A 13223-nucleotide genomic window follows, 5' to 3' on the forward strand; every position below is an offset into this window, starting at 1 on the left:
AAGAATTACGCACAGTCATTTTAGACTGTGAATTAGTACAAAACCGACACTTAGACAGATGGATAATCGACACTGTAGACAGGGACACATTAGAGAGTTTTGTCAATGGCCTACCGTCTGATTTACTAATTCGGGTTAAACTCGAGGGATACGAAGACTTAGAGGAGGCCTTTACTAAAGCCATACAATTATCTAAAACACTAGAGACTGAGACAAGTAGGCGCAAATCTTCTTTTCCAAATCGACCACTCCCTTTAGCGCGACAGGACACAAACCCCTTCAATTCGAGCCCTCAATTTAACCCCTCCTATCAAAACAATCAACTCGCCAAATACTGCACGATCGCCAATCCCCTTCGTGAAACCTCTGATTCCAGGCAAACCAGGTCCCAATGCCCCTTCACTTATTCTATGTCGTTATTGCAAAGCCCCCGGACACAATGTCCGAGTGCCGTAAACTAGCTTATAGGCGGTCATTAGAAAATACAAGCACTCCCGCGCAAGCCGTCGCTCCGGAAAACGCGACACGTGTCCCGGTCCAAGCGATGCTCGCCGCGACACGGAACAGACCGGGCGTCCTATTCAAAGTTAGTTCAATTTCAGGAGGCACTCGGAGCCTCCAACGCATAAATTTAAATACGATCTCAGGAGACGTTCCGAACGTCATGCTTTCGTCGCCGAATCTTAACAAAACTGCTCTTTTTATGATCGACTCAGGATCCGCCGTGAACTTAATTCGACGCAATCTTTTAGACCCTGGCGTGCACGTAAATAGCGACATACAATTGACTCTACAAGGCATCTCACCTAAACCGATAATTACCATGGGATGTCTACAAATTACAATTCTCGGGAACTTACTAACTTCCACGTGCTGCCAGATGAATTTCCTTTTAGAGAACACGGAATCTTAGGAAACGAGTTCGTTAAACAACACAACGCAAGCATCGATTATCACAATAAACGCGTTCGGTGCGAACAAATTAGCGTATCTTTCATAGAAGAAGAATCCCTTGTGATACAACCACGTACCGTCGCTCCTTCCACGTCATTATTTCTAACCCTGAGAATTCCAGTGGTTATATTCCTCTCCTGAACCTTGCACAGGGAGTTTACTTAGGAAACGCCCTTATTTCTAATTCTAATGGCAAAGGCCATCTTCCTATATTCAACACTACAGAATACAGATACACTATTCCAATTCCGGTAACGGAACTTCAAGATTACGGTACACCGGATATCGCGGAAAGCTCTCACCTAAGTATAGATTTCGTTCCACGATGCAGAAGCCACAGGTCCTCTTGGTGCCGTACATCAGGTTGCTAATTCCGATCTCGTTTCTTCTACTCCTTTAGACACTCCGGATACGCAATCGAGCGAACGTTTATGCACGTCACCCGGCTGCGGTGCCGATGATATTTTAGAATGTCACACGGCCTCAGGTCCTCTTAAACGCACACATACACCGGATACCACGGAAAGGTCATACTCAGGTATTGACACGATCCGCGGTGCTGACGCCTCTTGCAAACAGGCGAATGCTACAGGTCCTCTAGAACACACATCCTCACAAGTTAAACACTTCAACTCGTTTTAATTTCGTTTTAATTTCGAATCAAATAGACACAACGGATACACAGTCAGAAACCTTGCTTAGGAACGGTAAATGTCTGTGGTACCGGCGATACCTTAGGTATCCTCGGTCTCTGGTCCTCTGTCTCATGCACACCGCTCACTCAATTCCAATTCCTGTAATAATTATTCTCAATGTTTATCGGATACGCACGCGACTAGTAAACTTAAGTACAATCGTTGGCGGTGCTGTAGATGCACTAGAGTCTGATACAGTCGCTGTCCTCTTTCATCTCGCAACGCACGAATTTTGCAATTACTACGTCTCTCTCATCTCAATCGCGAAGAAGCACGGAATATTGAAAAACTAGTATTAAACCATGCTGATAAGTTCCACATTCCCGGTGAAACCTTAGGGATCGCCAACGCCGCGCATCATTACATAGTTACAACAGACAATGCCCCGGTTCATGTAAAACAATACAAATTCCCTCCCGTCCATAAAGAAGAGGTAGACAAACAGGTGACCGATTTACTGAAGAATAATATTATCGAATATTCTACTTCTCCTTATAACTCTCCCTTGTGGATAGTTCCTAAGAAACCAAATTCGAATGGAAATAAACGATGGCGCATGGTAATAGACTATCGCCTGTTAAACGAAAAAACTATAGGAGATGCTTATCCTCTTCCGAATATTACTGATATTTTAGATCAATTCGGTAGTGCAAAATACTTCTCTGTTCTTGATTTAGCGTCAGGTTTCCACCAAATCCCTATGTCTTCTGAAGACGCTCCCAAAACCGCCTTCTCTACTCCTTACGGGCACTATCAATTTAAGAGAATGCCATTCGGTCTCAAGAACGCGCCTTTCAACGGCTGATGGACAATGTACTATCAGGCCTTCAAGGCAACGAATTATTTGTTTATATGGACGACATTGTTATTTATGCTAATTCCTTGCATGAACACGAAATCAAATTCAATAAACTAATGAGTAGATTGCAAAAGGCAAATTTGAAACTACAACCTGACAAATGCGAATTTCTACGTCGAGATGTAGCATACATAGGCCACATAATAGGATCCGACGGTGTTCGACCGGATCCGGAAAAGATAAAATCTATAAAAGAATTCCCTAACCCGCACTCAAAAGCAAATTAAGCAATTTCTCGGATTGGCCGGATACTATCGATGATTTATACCTGATTTCTCGAAAACTGCTAAACCTTTAACGGATTTATTGAAGAAAGATAGGGAATATATATGGCGTCCAATTCAACAACACGCGTTCAACGTCCTTCGAGAATCCTTGTGCTCGCATCTTATACTCCAATATCCAGATTTTACAAAACCTTTTAATCTTACAACTGATGCTTCTGGCTACGTCATCGGAGGCGTTCTTAGTCAAAGTCCTATCGGACGAGATCTTCCTATTGCTTACACTTCATGTGTCTTGAACCCCGCGGAACAAAATTATTCTACTATTGAAAAGGAATGTTTAGCCATCGTATACTGTGTTCAATATTTCAGACCCTATTTGTATGGGCAAAAATTTAAAATAGTCACCGATCATAAACCACTCATGTGGCTCCAGTCTATAAAAGATCCTTCATCCAGACTATGGAAGTGGAAAACTAAACACGCTGAATATGAATATGAAATACAGTACAAAAAAGGGACTTTGAACAGTAATGCTGATGCCCTTTCACGAAATCCTATTGTTACCACCCTACCCTTGAATTTTGACAACGAAGACTCCAATGAATCACTTTTCACATTTCCCCCGGAGCGACAAAACCTTAATAAACTAATTGAAGTGTACATCCTTCATCATCTCGAGACACACCTGACTCTGTCACAATTATAGAACCACCCAGGATACATACATCCTGTTACACTACAAAACACCAACGTCATACCAGAAATTGGCACTGACGACGAATCCTTATTATCGGACCATCTGGACGACAGCTCTGACTCTAGCGAAGAAATATTTGATGCCCTCTACATACTCGCCGAAATAGGCGACGTCGTAAGAAATCCCACCTTATTAAAAGTTAAACTCACTCGAGATTCCCTGATGTCACAAAAGGACAATCACGAAGTGTTTATAAAAGGTGACGGTACACCTTCCGATAATGGCTCAAACGAATACGAGAAAACAAACAAACTGCGAAGTTATACCAATATTATCCTTGAAAGAGCTAAAGTAAACTCTATAGGGAAAAATGTTCGCATATCTTTACCAGTAAAGCTAGATGACAGAATAATGATAGAGCACGAGAACATAAAGAATTGTATTAAATCTCTTGTAGTGAACGAAATGCAACTAAAATATTTTTCTATCAGACGAACACATTATTTAGACGCGATCCCCTGGGATTATGTACAACGGCAAATTTTGAAACACTTTGAAGACACATCCTTGCGAATTACAATATGCGAAAGAGTAATACGGACACCCATGTTAGAAGATAGAGAAAATTTAATTCTGGAGAATCACGCGAGCGCTTTAGATGGACACAAAGGTGTCACCAAGACTTACAACAGGCTACGAATGTCATATTATTGGAATACAATGAAAAAGGATGTACAAGCTTTTATTCAACAATGTCGCACATGCCAACTTAAGAAACTTACTCGCGTAAAAATCAAGCAATCTATGGTCATCACCGACACTCCTGGTGCTGCCTTTGACAAAATTTCTATGGACATTATGGGTCCTTTGCCTACTACCGATACCGGTAATTCTTATATCCTTACTATCCAAGACCTCCTCACTAAGTACTCTCTTGCAATACCTCTTGCTGAAACTACATCACTCACAATAGCTGACGCATTTGATAAACATTTCATTTGTATTTACGGAACGCCGCGAGCACTTCTAACCGATCAAGGTTCCAATTTCCTAACTTCCCTAATGAAAAATATTGCCAGAAAATTTGGGATACAACAATACAAAACAACCGCCTATCATCCACAATCCAACGGATCAATTGAACGATCGCATCATGTGCTGATGGAATACTTCAAAACTCAAATCACTCGCGACACCAACTGGGATGAACACTTACATTTAGCAATGTTTTCATATAATACAAGTATTCACGAAAGTACTAAATATTCACCTTTTGAATTAATTTTTGGTAAAGTACCTAGGCTTCCTTCCTCTTATGTTCCTGTTGAAGATTACTCTGAGCCAACCTACACCTCTTACGTCACTGATCTTTTTAACAGACTTCAAGACACAACTAGAGGCTAGAGAAAATCTAACGAGGACAAAAGAGAAAAATAAATATAACTGTGATAGGCGCCAAAAACCTTGGAATTTTAGGGAAGGAAATTCAGTCTTTTTATTAAAAGAACCTAATAAAGGAAAACTCAGCGATCAATTCACAGGCCTTTACAAAATTATACAAATACTCCCTAATAATAATGTTGAGATACTTTATAAAAATCATTTTAGAATCGTGCATGCGGACAAACTCAAGGTCTCGCACATTGACCCGGGATGAATACTAATATATTGCATCTGTTTCAGGATGCATTGGATACGAGATAAACCTAGGTGCGCCTCAGAAAGCACCAAGGAACCGCAGCAGTTACCCAACCTCCGCATACCTGTGTGCCTTAGGGCAAAAGGATATTCTAACTCCCTCCTCAACATCATACTATGCTCATCCTGCTACTACACCGCCAATCCTATTGTTAATGACGATTATTACACATTCGCCATTTTACACGCTTTTGTTGACAGACACGAATACGAACTTGAAATATGTCACACGTGCTTCGCCCCCATAACAGAGACACAGCCAATCCTAAACTGCTATTATTGCACAAAAGCTTACAATCACTTGCTAGAATTACTGCGACAACGCGGTAAAACACTCGACGATCTTGAAGACCCCATAGTTCTCCAACATTCATTACGTACCTATTGAACCATTTCACGACTAACTCCAGCTCACAAAACCTAACAGAATCATAATGTGTATATGCAAAACCTTTAAACAAAAGGTACATCCCTTATTAACCTTGTTCTCGGGAATATATACAAGCCAGTGTATGACTACAGTCGCGCACACTAATTACAACGGAACCACTGTTTACAGTACACCCTGCTACTCCAATCTAAAGTTTCCACTCGGTTATTCGTATGGCACATTTCACGGTTTTGTAGAAGGCAGGCCAAATCCTCACCATTGCTCGCGTTGTCAAATACTAATCACCAAATTCAAACCTGTAACTCAATGTGCCGAATGTTCATCTAAATATTTAGAAATAATTTCCGGATTGCGCATACAAGGCTTCGATTTAAATAACCTATCTCACTTGAGTTACGATCATATAAGAAATCTTATTGTAAACTTAGTAATAATTGAAAACGGCACAGCCAGAACTATTATACATCCGCTTTCCATAGCTTAGCATTATACGATATCCTACTCTACAATATATTATTTCTTTTTATACATCTTTTACATACCTATCATGTGCATTCATAGGCGGTTTACATATAAGCCACACGCGCTTATACATACATACTCTAGAATTACTATTAGTATGTGCATGACTAAACGAGGATATTCCTCCCACATTACAGGATGTTTCTATTGTGAAAAATGTCACATGGAAAATAAAAGTCCTTATGACGCAAAATTGTCTCATTTTCATGGATTTATTGACGGCAGAGGTTGTGTGGCAGCATGCCAAGTCTGGGAAAAGATAATGATCAAATTTCATCCCGTCATGGACTGCGTTAAATGTTTTACCAGCTATTTATTAGCTATAGGAAACCTACTTAACCAGAGGCATGAGCTCGCTGATATACGATTATTCGTTTTCGATGTCATACGCGATCGCTTACTAATAATAGAATTATGGCCCAGCGAACGGGAATTCTTAATTAATGATGAATACATTGTAACGTCCCACGACGTGCTCTCTTCCATTATAATTTTTTCGCCTTAAAACCTGAAAGCTAACAAGAAACATGATTAATTTTAATCATCCAAAATGTTTATTCACGGTCGAAATTAAGAATGAAAGCGTATATCTTTTGAGACTATAACAATTTGACCAAATCGATGAACGCAATCGAAAGGCCTTTTAAAATGCTACTAATATTGACGGAAATCTTCTAAAATCAATAGTTTAAAAGTTATAGCCACTCAAAATTTTTAGCAATCAGAGGAGATTCGATATATCTCAGTAACCATAAAACTAAGAACTACGATTCAAACTTCTACTAGAAGTATAAAAAGCCTGCACCTAATAGCTATACTGAAAATTCATTAAGTGTTAACAATTAAGAGATATATTAAAGAACAAATAGTTTTAGTAGCAAAAAAATGACAAACCTGAAACTGGGGAACCCCCAAGCCCCCACTAATATGTACAGCTTGCGACACTTTACCCACATCGAGCATCTCGTGTTACCACTTTGCATGTTATATCTGAAACAATTATATTTTGTTATAAATCAAAGTATTCACAGACCTATATTATATTTAATATATTCACACTCTTAGTCGCTTACTCACTAACTCACACTTATATGTATACACACATATATATATCAGCGTATTCATATACATCTACAGGGTGATTGGTTTGAAGTGACATATATATACATGTATCTGTCAAATTTGAAGAAGTATAAAAACTTGTATTAAAATTTACTTGGTAAATAAGAATACATATAAATAAAAGAAGTCATATAAAAGAAATGTCCCTTTTTGCAGAAAATGCGACCAACGCCAGGCCTAGGTCAACAGAATTTTCTAAATAGAACATTAAATTTTTATAACATATTCTGGTAGATTACCTTGAGAATTTTCAAAATACTAGCTAAAAGTCCATTTCATTGATCAGCTTACAAGTTAAGGAATTCTGAAAAATATATTGTACATTATGTCACAAGTTCTTATTTAACACCCTCTATAATGCATAAATCCTCATATAATGCATAATATAATGCACTTTTTTTATTAATCAAATCATACAATATCGTTAACCATAATGCACTTACACCTATCACTTAACTTATATAGTTATTACTAGCCCTAGTTATATTTTATATTCTTATTCCTAAGCTCGTGAGTAGAATGCATAATACAAGGAAATTATGTTAAAAATAACTGCGACCGATCAAAATTTTAAAATTTTATATTCACCTGTACAACAAAATGGCGGGACAAGCATAACGTTAAGCCTAACCCGGAACGCCGAGACAACCTTAAGGTACGTGGCGTCGCCACAGCGCCACGGCCGCCGGGTGAATTCACTAGCGCCCATCTGATTCTTATCCAAATTTGCCACTATAAAATAATATCAAAATTATTATTAACACTGAGGAAACATCATAGTAGGCAACAGTCATAAAGCTAATGTATCACCCACAGACGCCATATCACGAGTATAATTTAAAACCTGTTCCTGTAGTTTTTAATATTGAATATTCACTAGCACTAACATTACAACATTTATTGTATATCGCTAATAATCTTTACACTAACCAAATTGCCAGATAAAACGACCAAACAATCCTATAATATTTCACCTACTAAAACAACGTAAGTTAAGGTGCGAAAGATCTGACGCATACTACTCATGGCATCGCTTGGTACTGTTTATATCTTTGATAAAATAAACACTCCGCTACGAATTCCTACGCCGAGACACGCATGAGCTATAACTTTTATCGAGGTTGATTCATGATTAATAACTACATTGGATTTATCAAAGGTTATTCATTATAACAAAAAGCAAAATCCAAAGGGAATTAATAATAGGAAAAACCCTATAACACACTTGTACATACATAAGATATAACTATATTTTAAAAAGGAATACAAAATACATATTTAAAATAATATATATATATGCATATATATGTTTAGGTGCAATACGGAAACTCATTCATTCTCTATAACAAACAAGATTAATATAAGTAATTCCCGTGTTTTCCAAAAAGAAAAAAGCCGATGAACTGACACGGTGGAATCACGCTAAGGCTAATATATAACCTTATTGTCTCAGCGACAAGAAAAATCCAACAATTATAGTATTGTGCAGGATGTTCCCAGCGTCAGACCTAATTCCTACTTAGAGATTCTACAAGTAGACGAAAAACCAAAACTAATGAGCCTACAATCATTAATGTAGAGCAAATAGTCCGAAAGTTACAGACTTGTACAGATTTCATGTCGAAACAGTTGTGACAAACTCAATGAATGTCACTTTTTTAAGCTGAAATTTTCCCTGAGTAACTGGGGACAAAACTAATTAAATTTTCAGAAAGAAGGGTTAAAACCTGACTTGTACGTGAAAGAATGAGCCAATTATCTCATCTAGATCCTGAGAAATAAATTATTTAGTGTCAAAATTGATACCGTTCCGACTAAATTTTGCATGATCAGTTCTCAGAGCGAAATTCGTTCCACAATAACTTAGACAAATTCTGAATACACTGTTCATTAGCGAGTGAAAAGATATACTTGCATACACAAAATCAATTGTCTAGCTCGATTAGTTGCTGAGTTATTAATTAATAAATTTTGAGATTCTGTTATATCAGAGACAATAGACGCAGAGTCCACATACACACAATTCCTATTAGACTCGGATAAAACGAATAAAAACCAATAAATTCACTCCAAATTTTAATCACCGGAATAACAATTAACTAAATTTGATACCTTACTCGAAGAACAAAAAGAACAAATGTTTGACAGCAAAGATAACCTCATACAGCAAAGGTCGCCCCGCTGGGAAAATATTCGTTTAATTTGCGCACATATTTAGCTTAGCAGTATCAAATACCTACCCGAATAATTTCCTTAAACCATATGCATCAAAATTCTCCCTGCAGTCTATCTTGCCAAATAATCAGTAGGTTTCCGCCTCTCTTCTCCTCCATCTCCTCTCCCAACATACCTTGCTCATCTCCCTTATTGAGAGCCCGAGCAACAGAATTTCTGTCTTTATGCGTACATCCCGCATCGGGCAAATTACAGAAACACTGCAACGAAAACAATATTAAAGAACCTCTCCCATATATAGTTGTACCTCTACACACACTATCGAAAGAAATCACACTCGCTATTACCACCGGCACAGGGCGAATGTACCTATGCTAGTAATAACGTTAAAATAATACATTTTTACTTTTCTTCCCTTTCTGCTCGTACAACTAACAGCTCACGACTGACAGCTGACAGGAAATCTGTACAAAATGGAGACCGACAGGCATAAACCTATATATATTAACTAGATGCACCACCCTTCGAACACACATCCCTATATAGAACTAGGACATACGAAATGGCGGAAGCCATTTGGACAAACTCATTAAATGGTATTAGATCGTGAAAAACTACGATAAAATTAATAACATATGCAATCCACACATTACCGACATACACTAATACATAAATAATTATCAATAATATCATAATTACTAAATTGATTAAAATAGGGAAATAACTATTTTGCTACTATTCAAGCTTTCAGAAAGAACATTAACGCAACCCTAAATACACGAAAATTACAAAATTGTGCATAAACAAACTAATTTTGTAAAATAATTTTGGATTTTCACTATCGCTAAAAATGTGTCGAACACTTTCAATATGGTACCTCCACGCTTAAAAATTAGTTTAATACAATATTTTAATTCGTTTATTTAAAAAATCGGGCAAATAACAATTAAATCGCCGCAGACACATATTATAATAAAAACACTTGAACATAATTACTAAAGGATAAAATTAATGTATTCTGTTATTGTTTAAAAATTCAATGTCATTATTCATAACAATTATAATAAGTTTAGAGTGTTCCTTTGTCACTATAAAACTTTTTCTCAGAACCTAAAATTTGCTCATACCTCACGATCTGCCTAAAATTACACACAGACTAATTAATGAATAAATAACCATTTAACCAGTCAAGATAGAGAATTTACAATCTTATCACTATATTCCGTATTGCCCAGAGAATCAAGTACGCGCAAGAGAAATCATTACACCACCTATAAAAATTAATTACAAAAAATTATAACAAATTAATTATAAAACCAAGACACAACACAACACATACAATTATACTTCTCTATGAAATACTAATATATCGGAACTATAAGAATCATCTGTTATAGGCGAAATTAGTTAAATAATTTTCTTCAATTTATTAACTTTTATTAACCTTTATTAACCTTCCTTAATCTCAATTAAATTCCTCAATAACCTTAATTAATTTTTCTTTAATTGTTTTCATTTTTATTAACTTTTAATTTTTCCTCTTCCCTTTTTCTCTTTTCTTTTCTTCTTTATTCCTTTTTATTCTGTCTTATCAGAAAAAATACACCCTCCACTACTCATAGAAATAAATTCATTACACTAGCTCACATAACCGACTTGGCAAATTACTGTCTTGAACTATAGCGCGACTTTGGCAATTTTATACACATAATTCGAAAAATATTAGGTGCGCAACTAAGTTCTCGCTATTTTTTTGATGAAAATGCAACTTTATTGTGAAAAAATGGTTACAAATGAATCATTCAAAATATTGCCCATCGCTAGCGACAACTTTCTCCCATCTTTCTGGCAGAGCTCGAATACCGTTATGGTAGAAGTGTTCGTCTTTTGAGGCTATCTACGAATCAAGCCATTTTGAGATGTCTTCATATGAGCGGAACTGCTGATTAGCCAGACCATGTGCCATCGAACGGAACAAGTAATAATCGGACGGCGCAATATCTGGAGAATATGGCGGATGGGGTAGGACTGTAACGCCGGTGCCTCCGGGTTCGATTTTTCTTTCGTCGATCCGGCCCCTGCGTCGCGATCGTCGTTAGCGAATCGCGCGCAGTTTTTATTAGAAGAAGGTGATTTTTCGTTGAATGATTAAAGTCGATTGGTTTTGTTGACGCTTTATTGTGTCGTTTCAGCACGCAATGACCGCGTGTTATTTTCGCGAGGTTCCCCAATGTTTGGGGAACCTCGCGCTTCGACGCGCGATGTTGTCTCGCTTCGGCTCGTCGTCGCAGCGAACGGCCGTATTCCGCTGATGATGGTTCGGTTAGGTGCGTGACTGTCGCTTCGTTAACAGTAATTATTTTAACATACAGAGAGTTCCCCAGATGGGAAATAAGAAAATTCGCGGCCGTGTCTAAAATAGCGATTTCGTGCGGGCGTTATTGCAGGCGTTACTCGGATTTAAATGCTCGGGTTTAAATGCTTGGTTACGTCGGACGCTTGCTATACATAAGAACCCGCGCAAAAACGCGTCGCGTCGGGCCGCGTTATCGCTTGCGGTGCGTACACAGTAGGTAGGCCGTTTGTCGCGCGTGAGACTGGCGATTGTTTTTCCCGTGAATCGTTAAAATTACTTGCTTCGCGTCGCGTGATTTTCGTTGACGAGAGAGGTTCGTTAAGCCCTGCGGCTTGATCCCCCGGGTTCTACGAGTTGCGGGTGTTAGGCGATTTCTCTTTGTCTGGAGGTCGCGATGCGCGTTGTTGACGGAGTTATGCCGGGTCGGCGGCCGCGCCGGCTAGTCGGTAGGTGTGGGTGACGACTCCGTCTGCCCCTTTCGTCCTTTCGTACTCTGAGTCCTAGAGGAAGTAGAGAGAAAGAAACAAAAGAAAGATATTTATGAGAGCGTTCCGGAGAACACACCGGAGTAACGGCAAACTCGCCGTTCGATCTCTGAATCGTGAAGACGGCACAAAATAAGATCGTTCCGGTGAACACACCGGAGCGACGGCAAACTCGCCGTCCGATCTCTATATCGCAAAGACGGCACAAAATAAGATCGTTTCGGTGAACACACCGGAGTAACGGCAAACTCGCCGTTCGACCTTTATATCGCAAAGACGGCACAGAATAAGATCGTTCCGGTAAACACACCGGAATAACGGCAAACTCGACGTTCGATCTTTATATCGCAAAGACGGCACACAATAAGATCGTTCCGGTGAACACACCGGAGTAACGGCAAACGCGCCGTTCGATCTTTATATCGCAAAGACGGCACAAATCAAGATCGTTCCGGTAGACACACCGGAGCGACGGCAAACTCGCTGTCCGATCTCTATATCGCAAAGACGGCACAAAATAAGATCGTTTCGGTGAACACACCGGAGTAACGGCAAACTCGCCGTTCGACCTTTATATCGCAAAGACGGTACAAAACAAGATCGTTCCGGTGGACACACCGGGGCGACGGCAAACTCGCCGTCCGAGCTCTATCTCGCAAAGACGGCACAAAACAAGATCGTTCCGGTGAACACACTGGAGCGACGGCAAACTCGCCGTCCGATCTCTATATCGCAAAGACGGTACAAAATAAGATCGTTTCGGTGAACACACCGGAGCGACGGCAAACTCGCCGTCCGACCTCTATATCGCAAAGACGGCACAAAATAAGATCGTTCCGGTGAACACACCGGAATAACGGCAAACGCGCCGTTCGACCTTTATATCGCAAAGACGGCACACAATAAGATCGTTCCGGAGAACACACCGGAGCGACGGCAAACTCGCCGTCCGATCTCTATCTTGCAAAGACGGCACAAACGAAGATCGTTCCGGAGAACACACCGGAGCGACAGCTAACTCGCCGTCCGATCTCTATATCGC

This window comes from Harpegnathos saltator, unplaced genomic scaffold (genome assembly GCF_003227715.2).
Source record: "Harpegnathos saltator strain DR-91 unplaced genomic scaffold, Hsal_v8.6 scaffold23, whole genome shotgun sequence".
Classification (NCBI taxonomy): domain Eukaryota; kingdom Metazoa; phylum Arthropoda; class Insecta; order Hymenoptera; family Formicidae; genus Harpegnathos; species Harpegnathos saltator.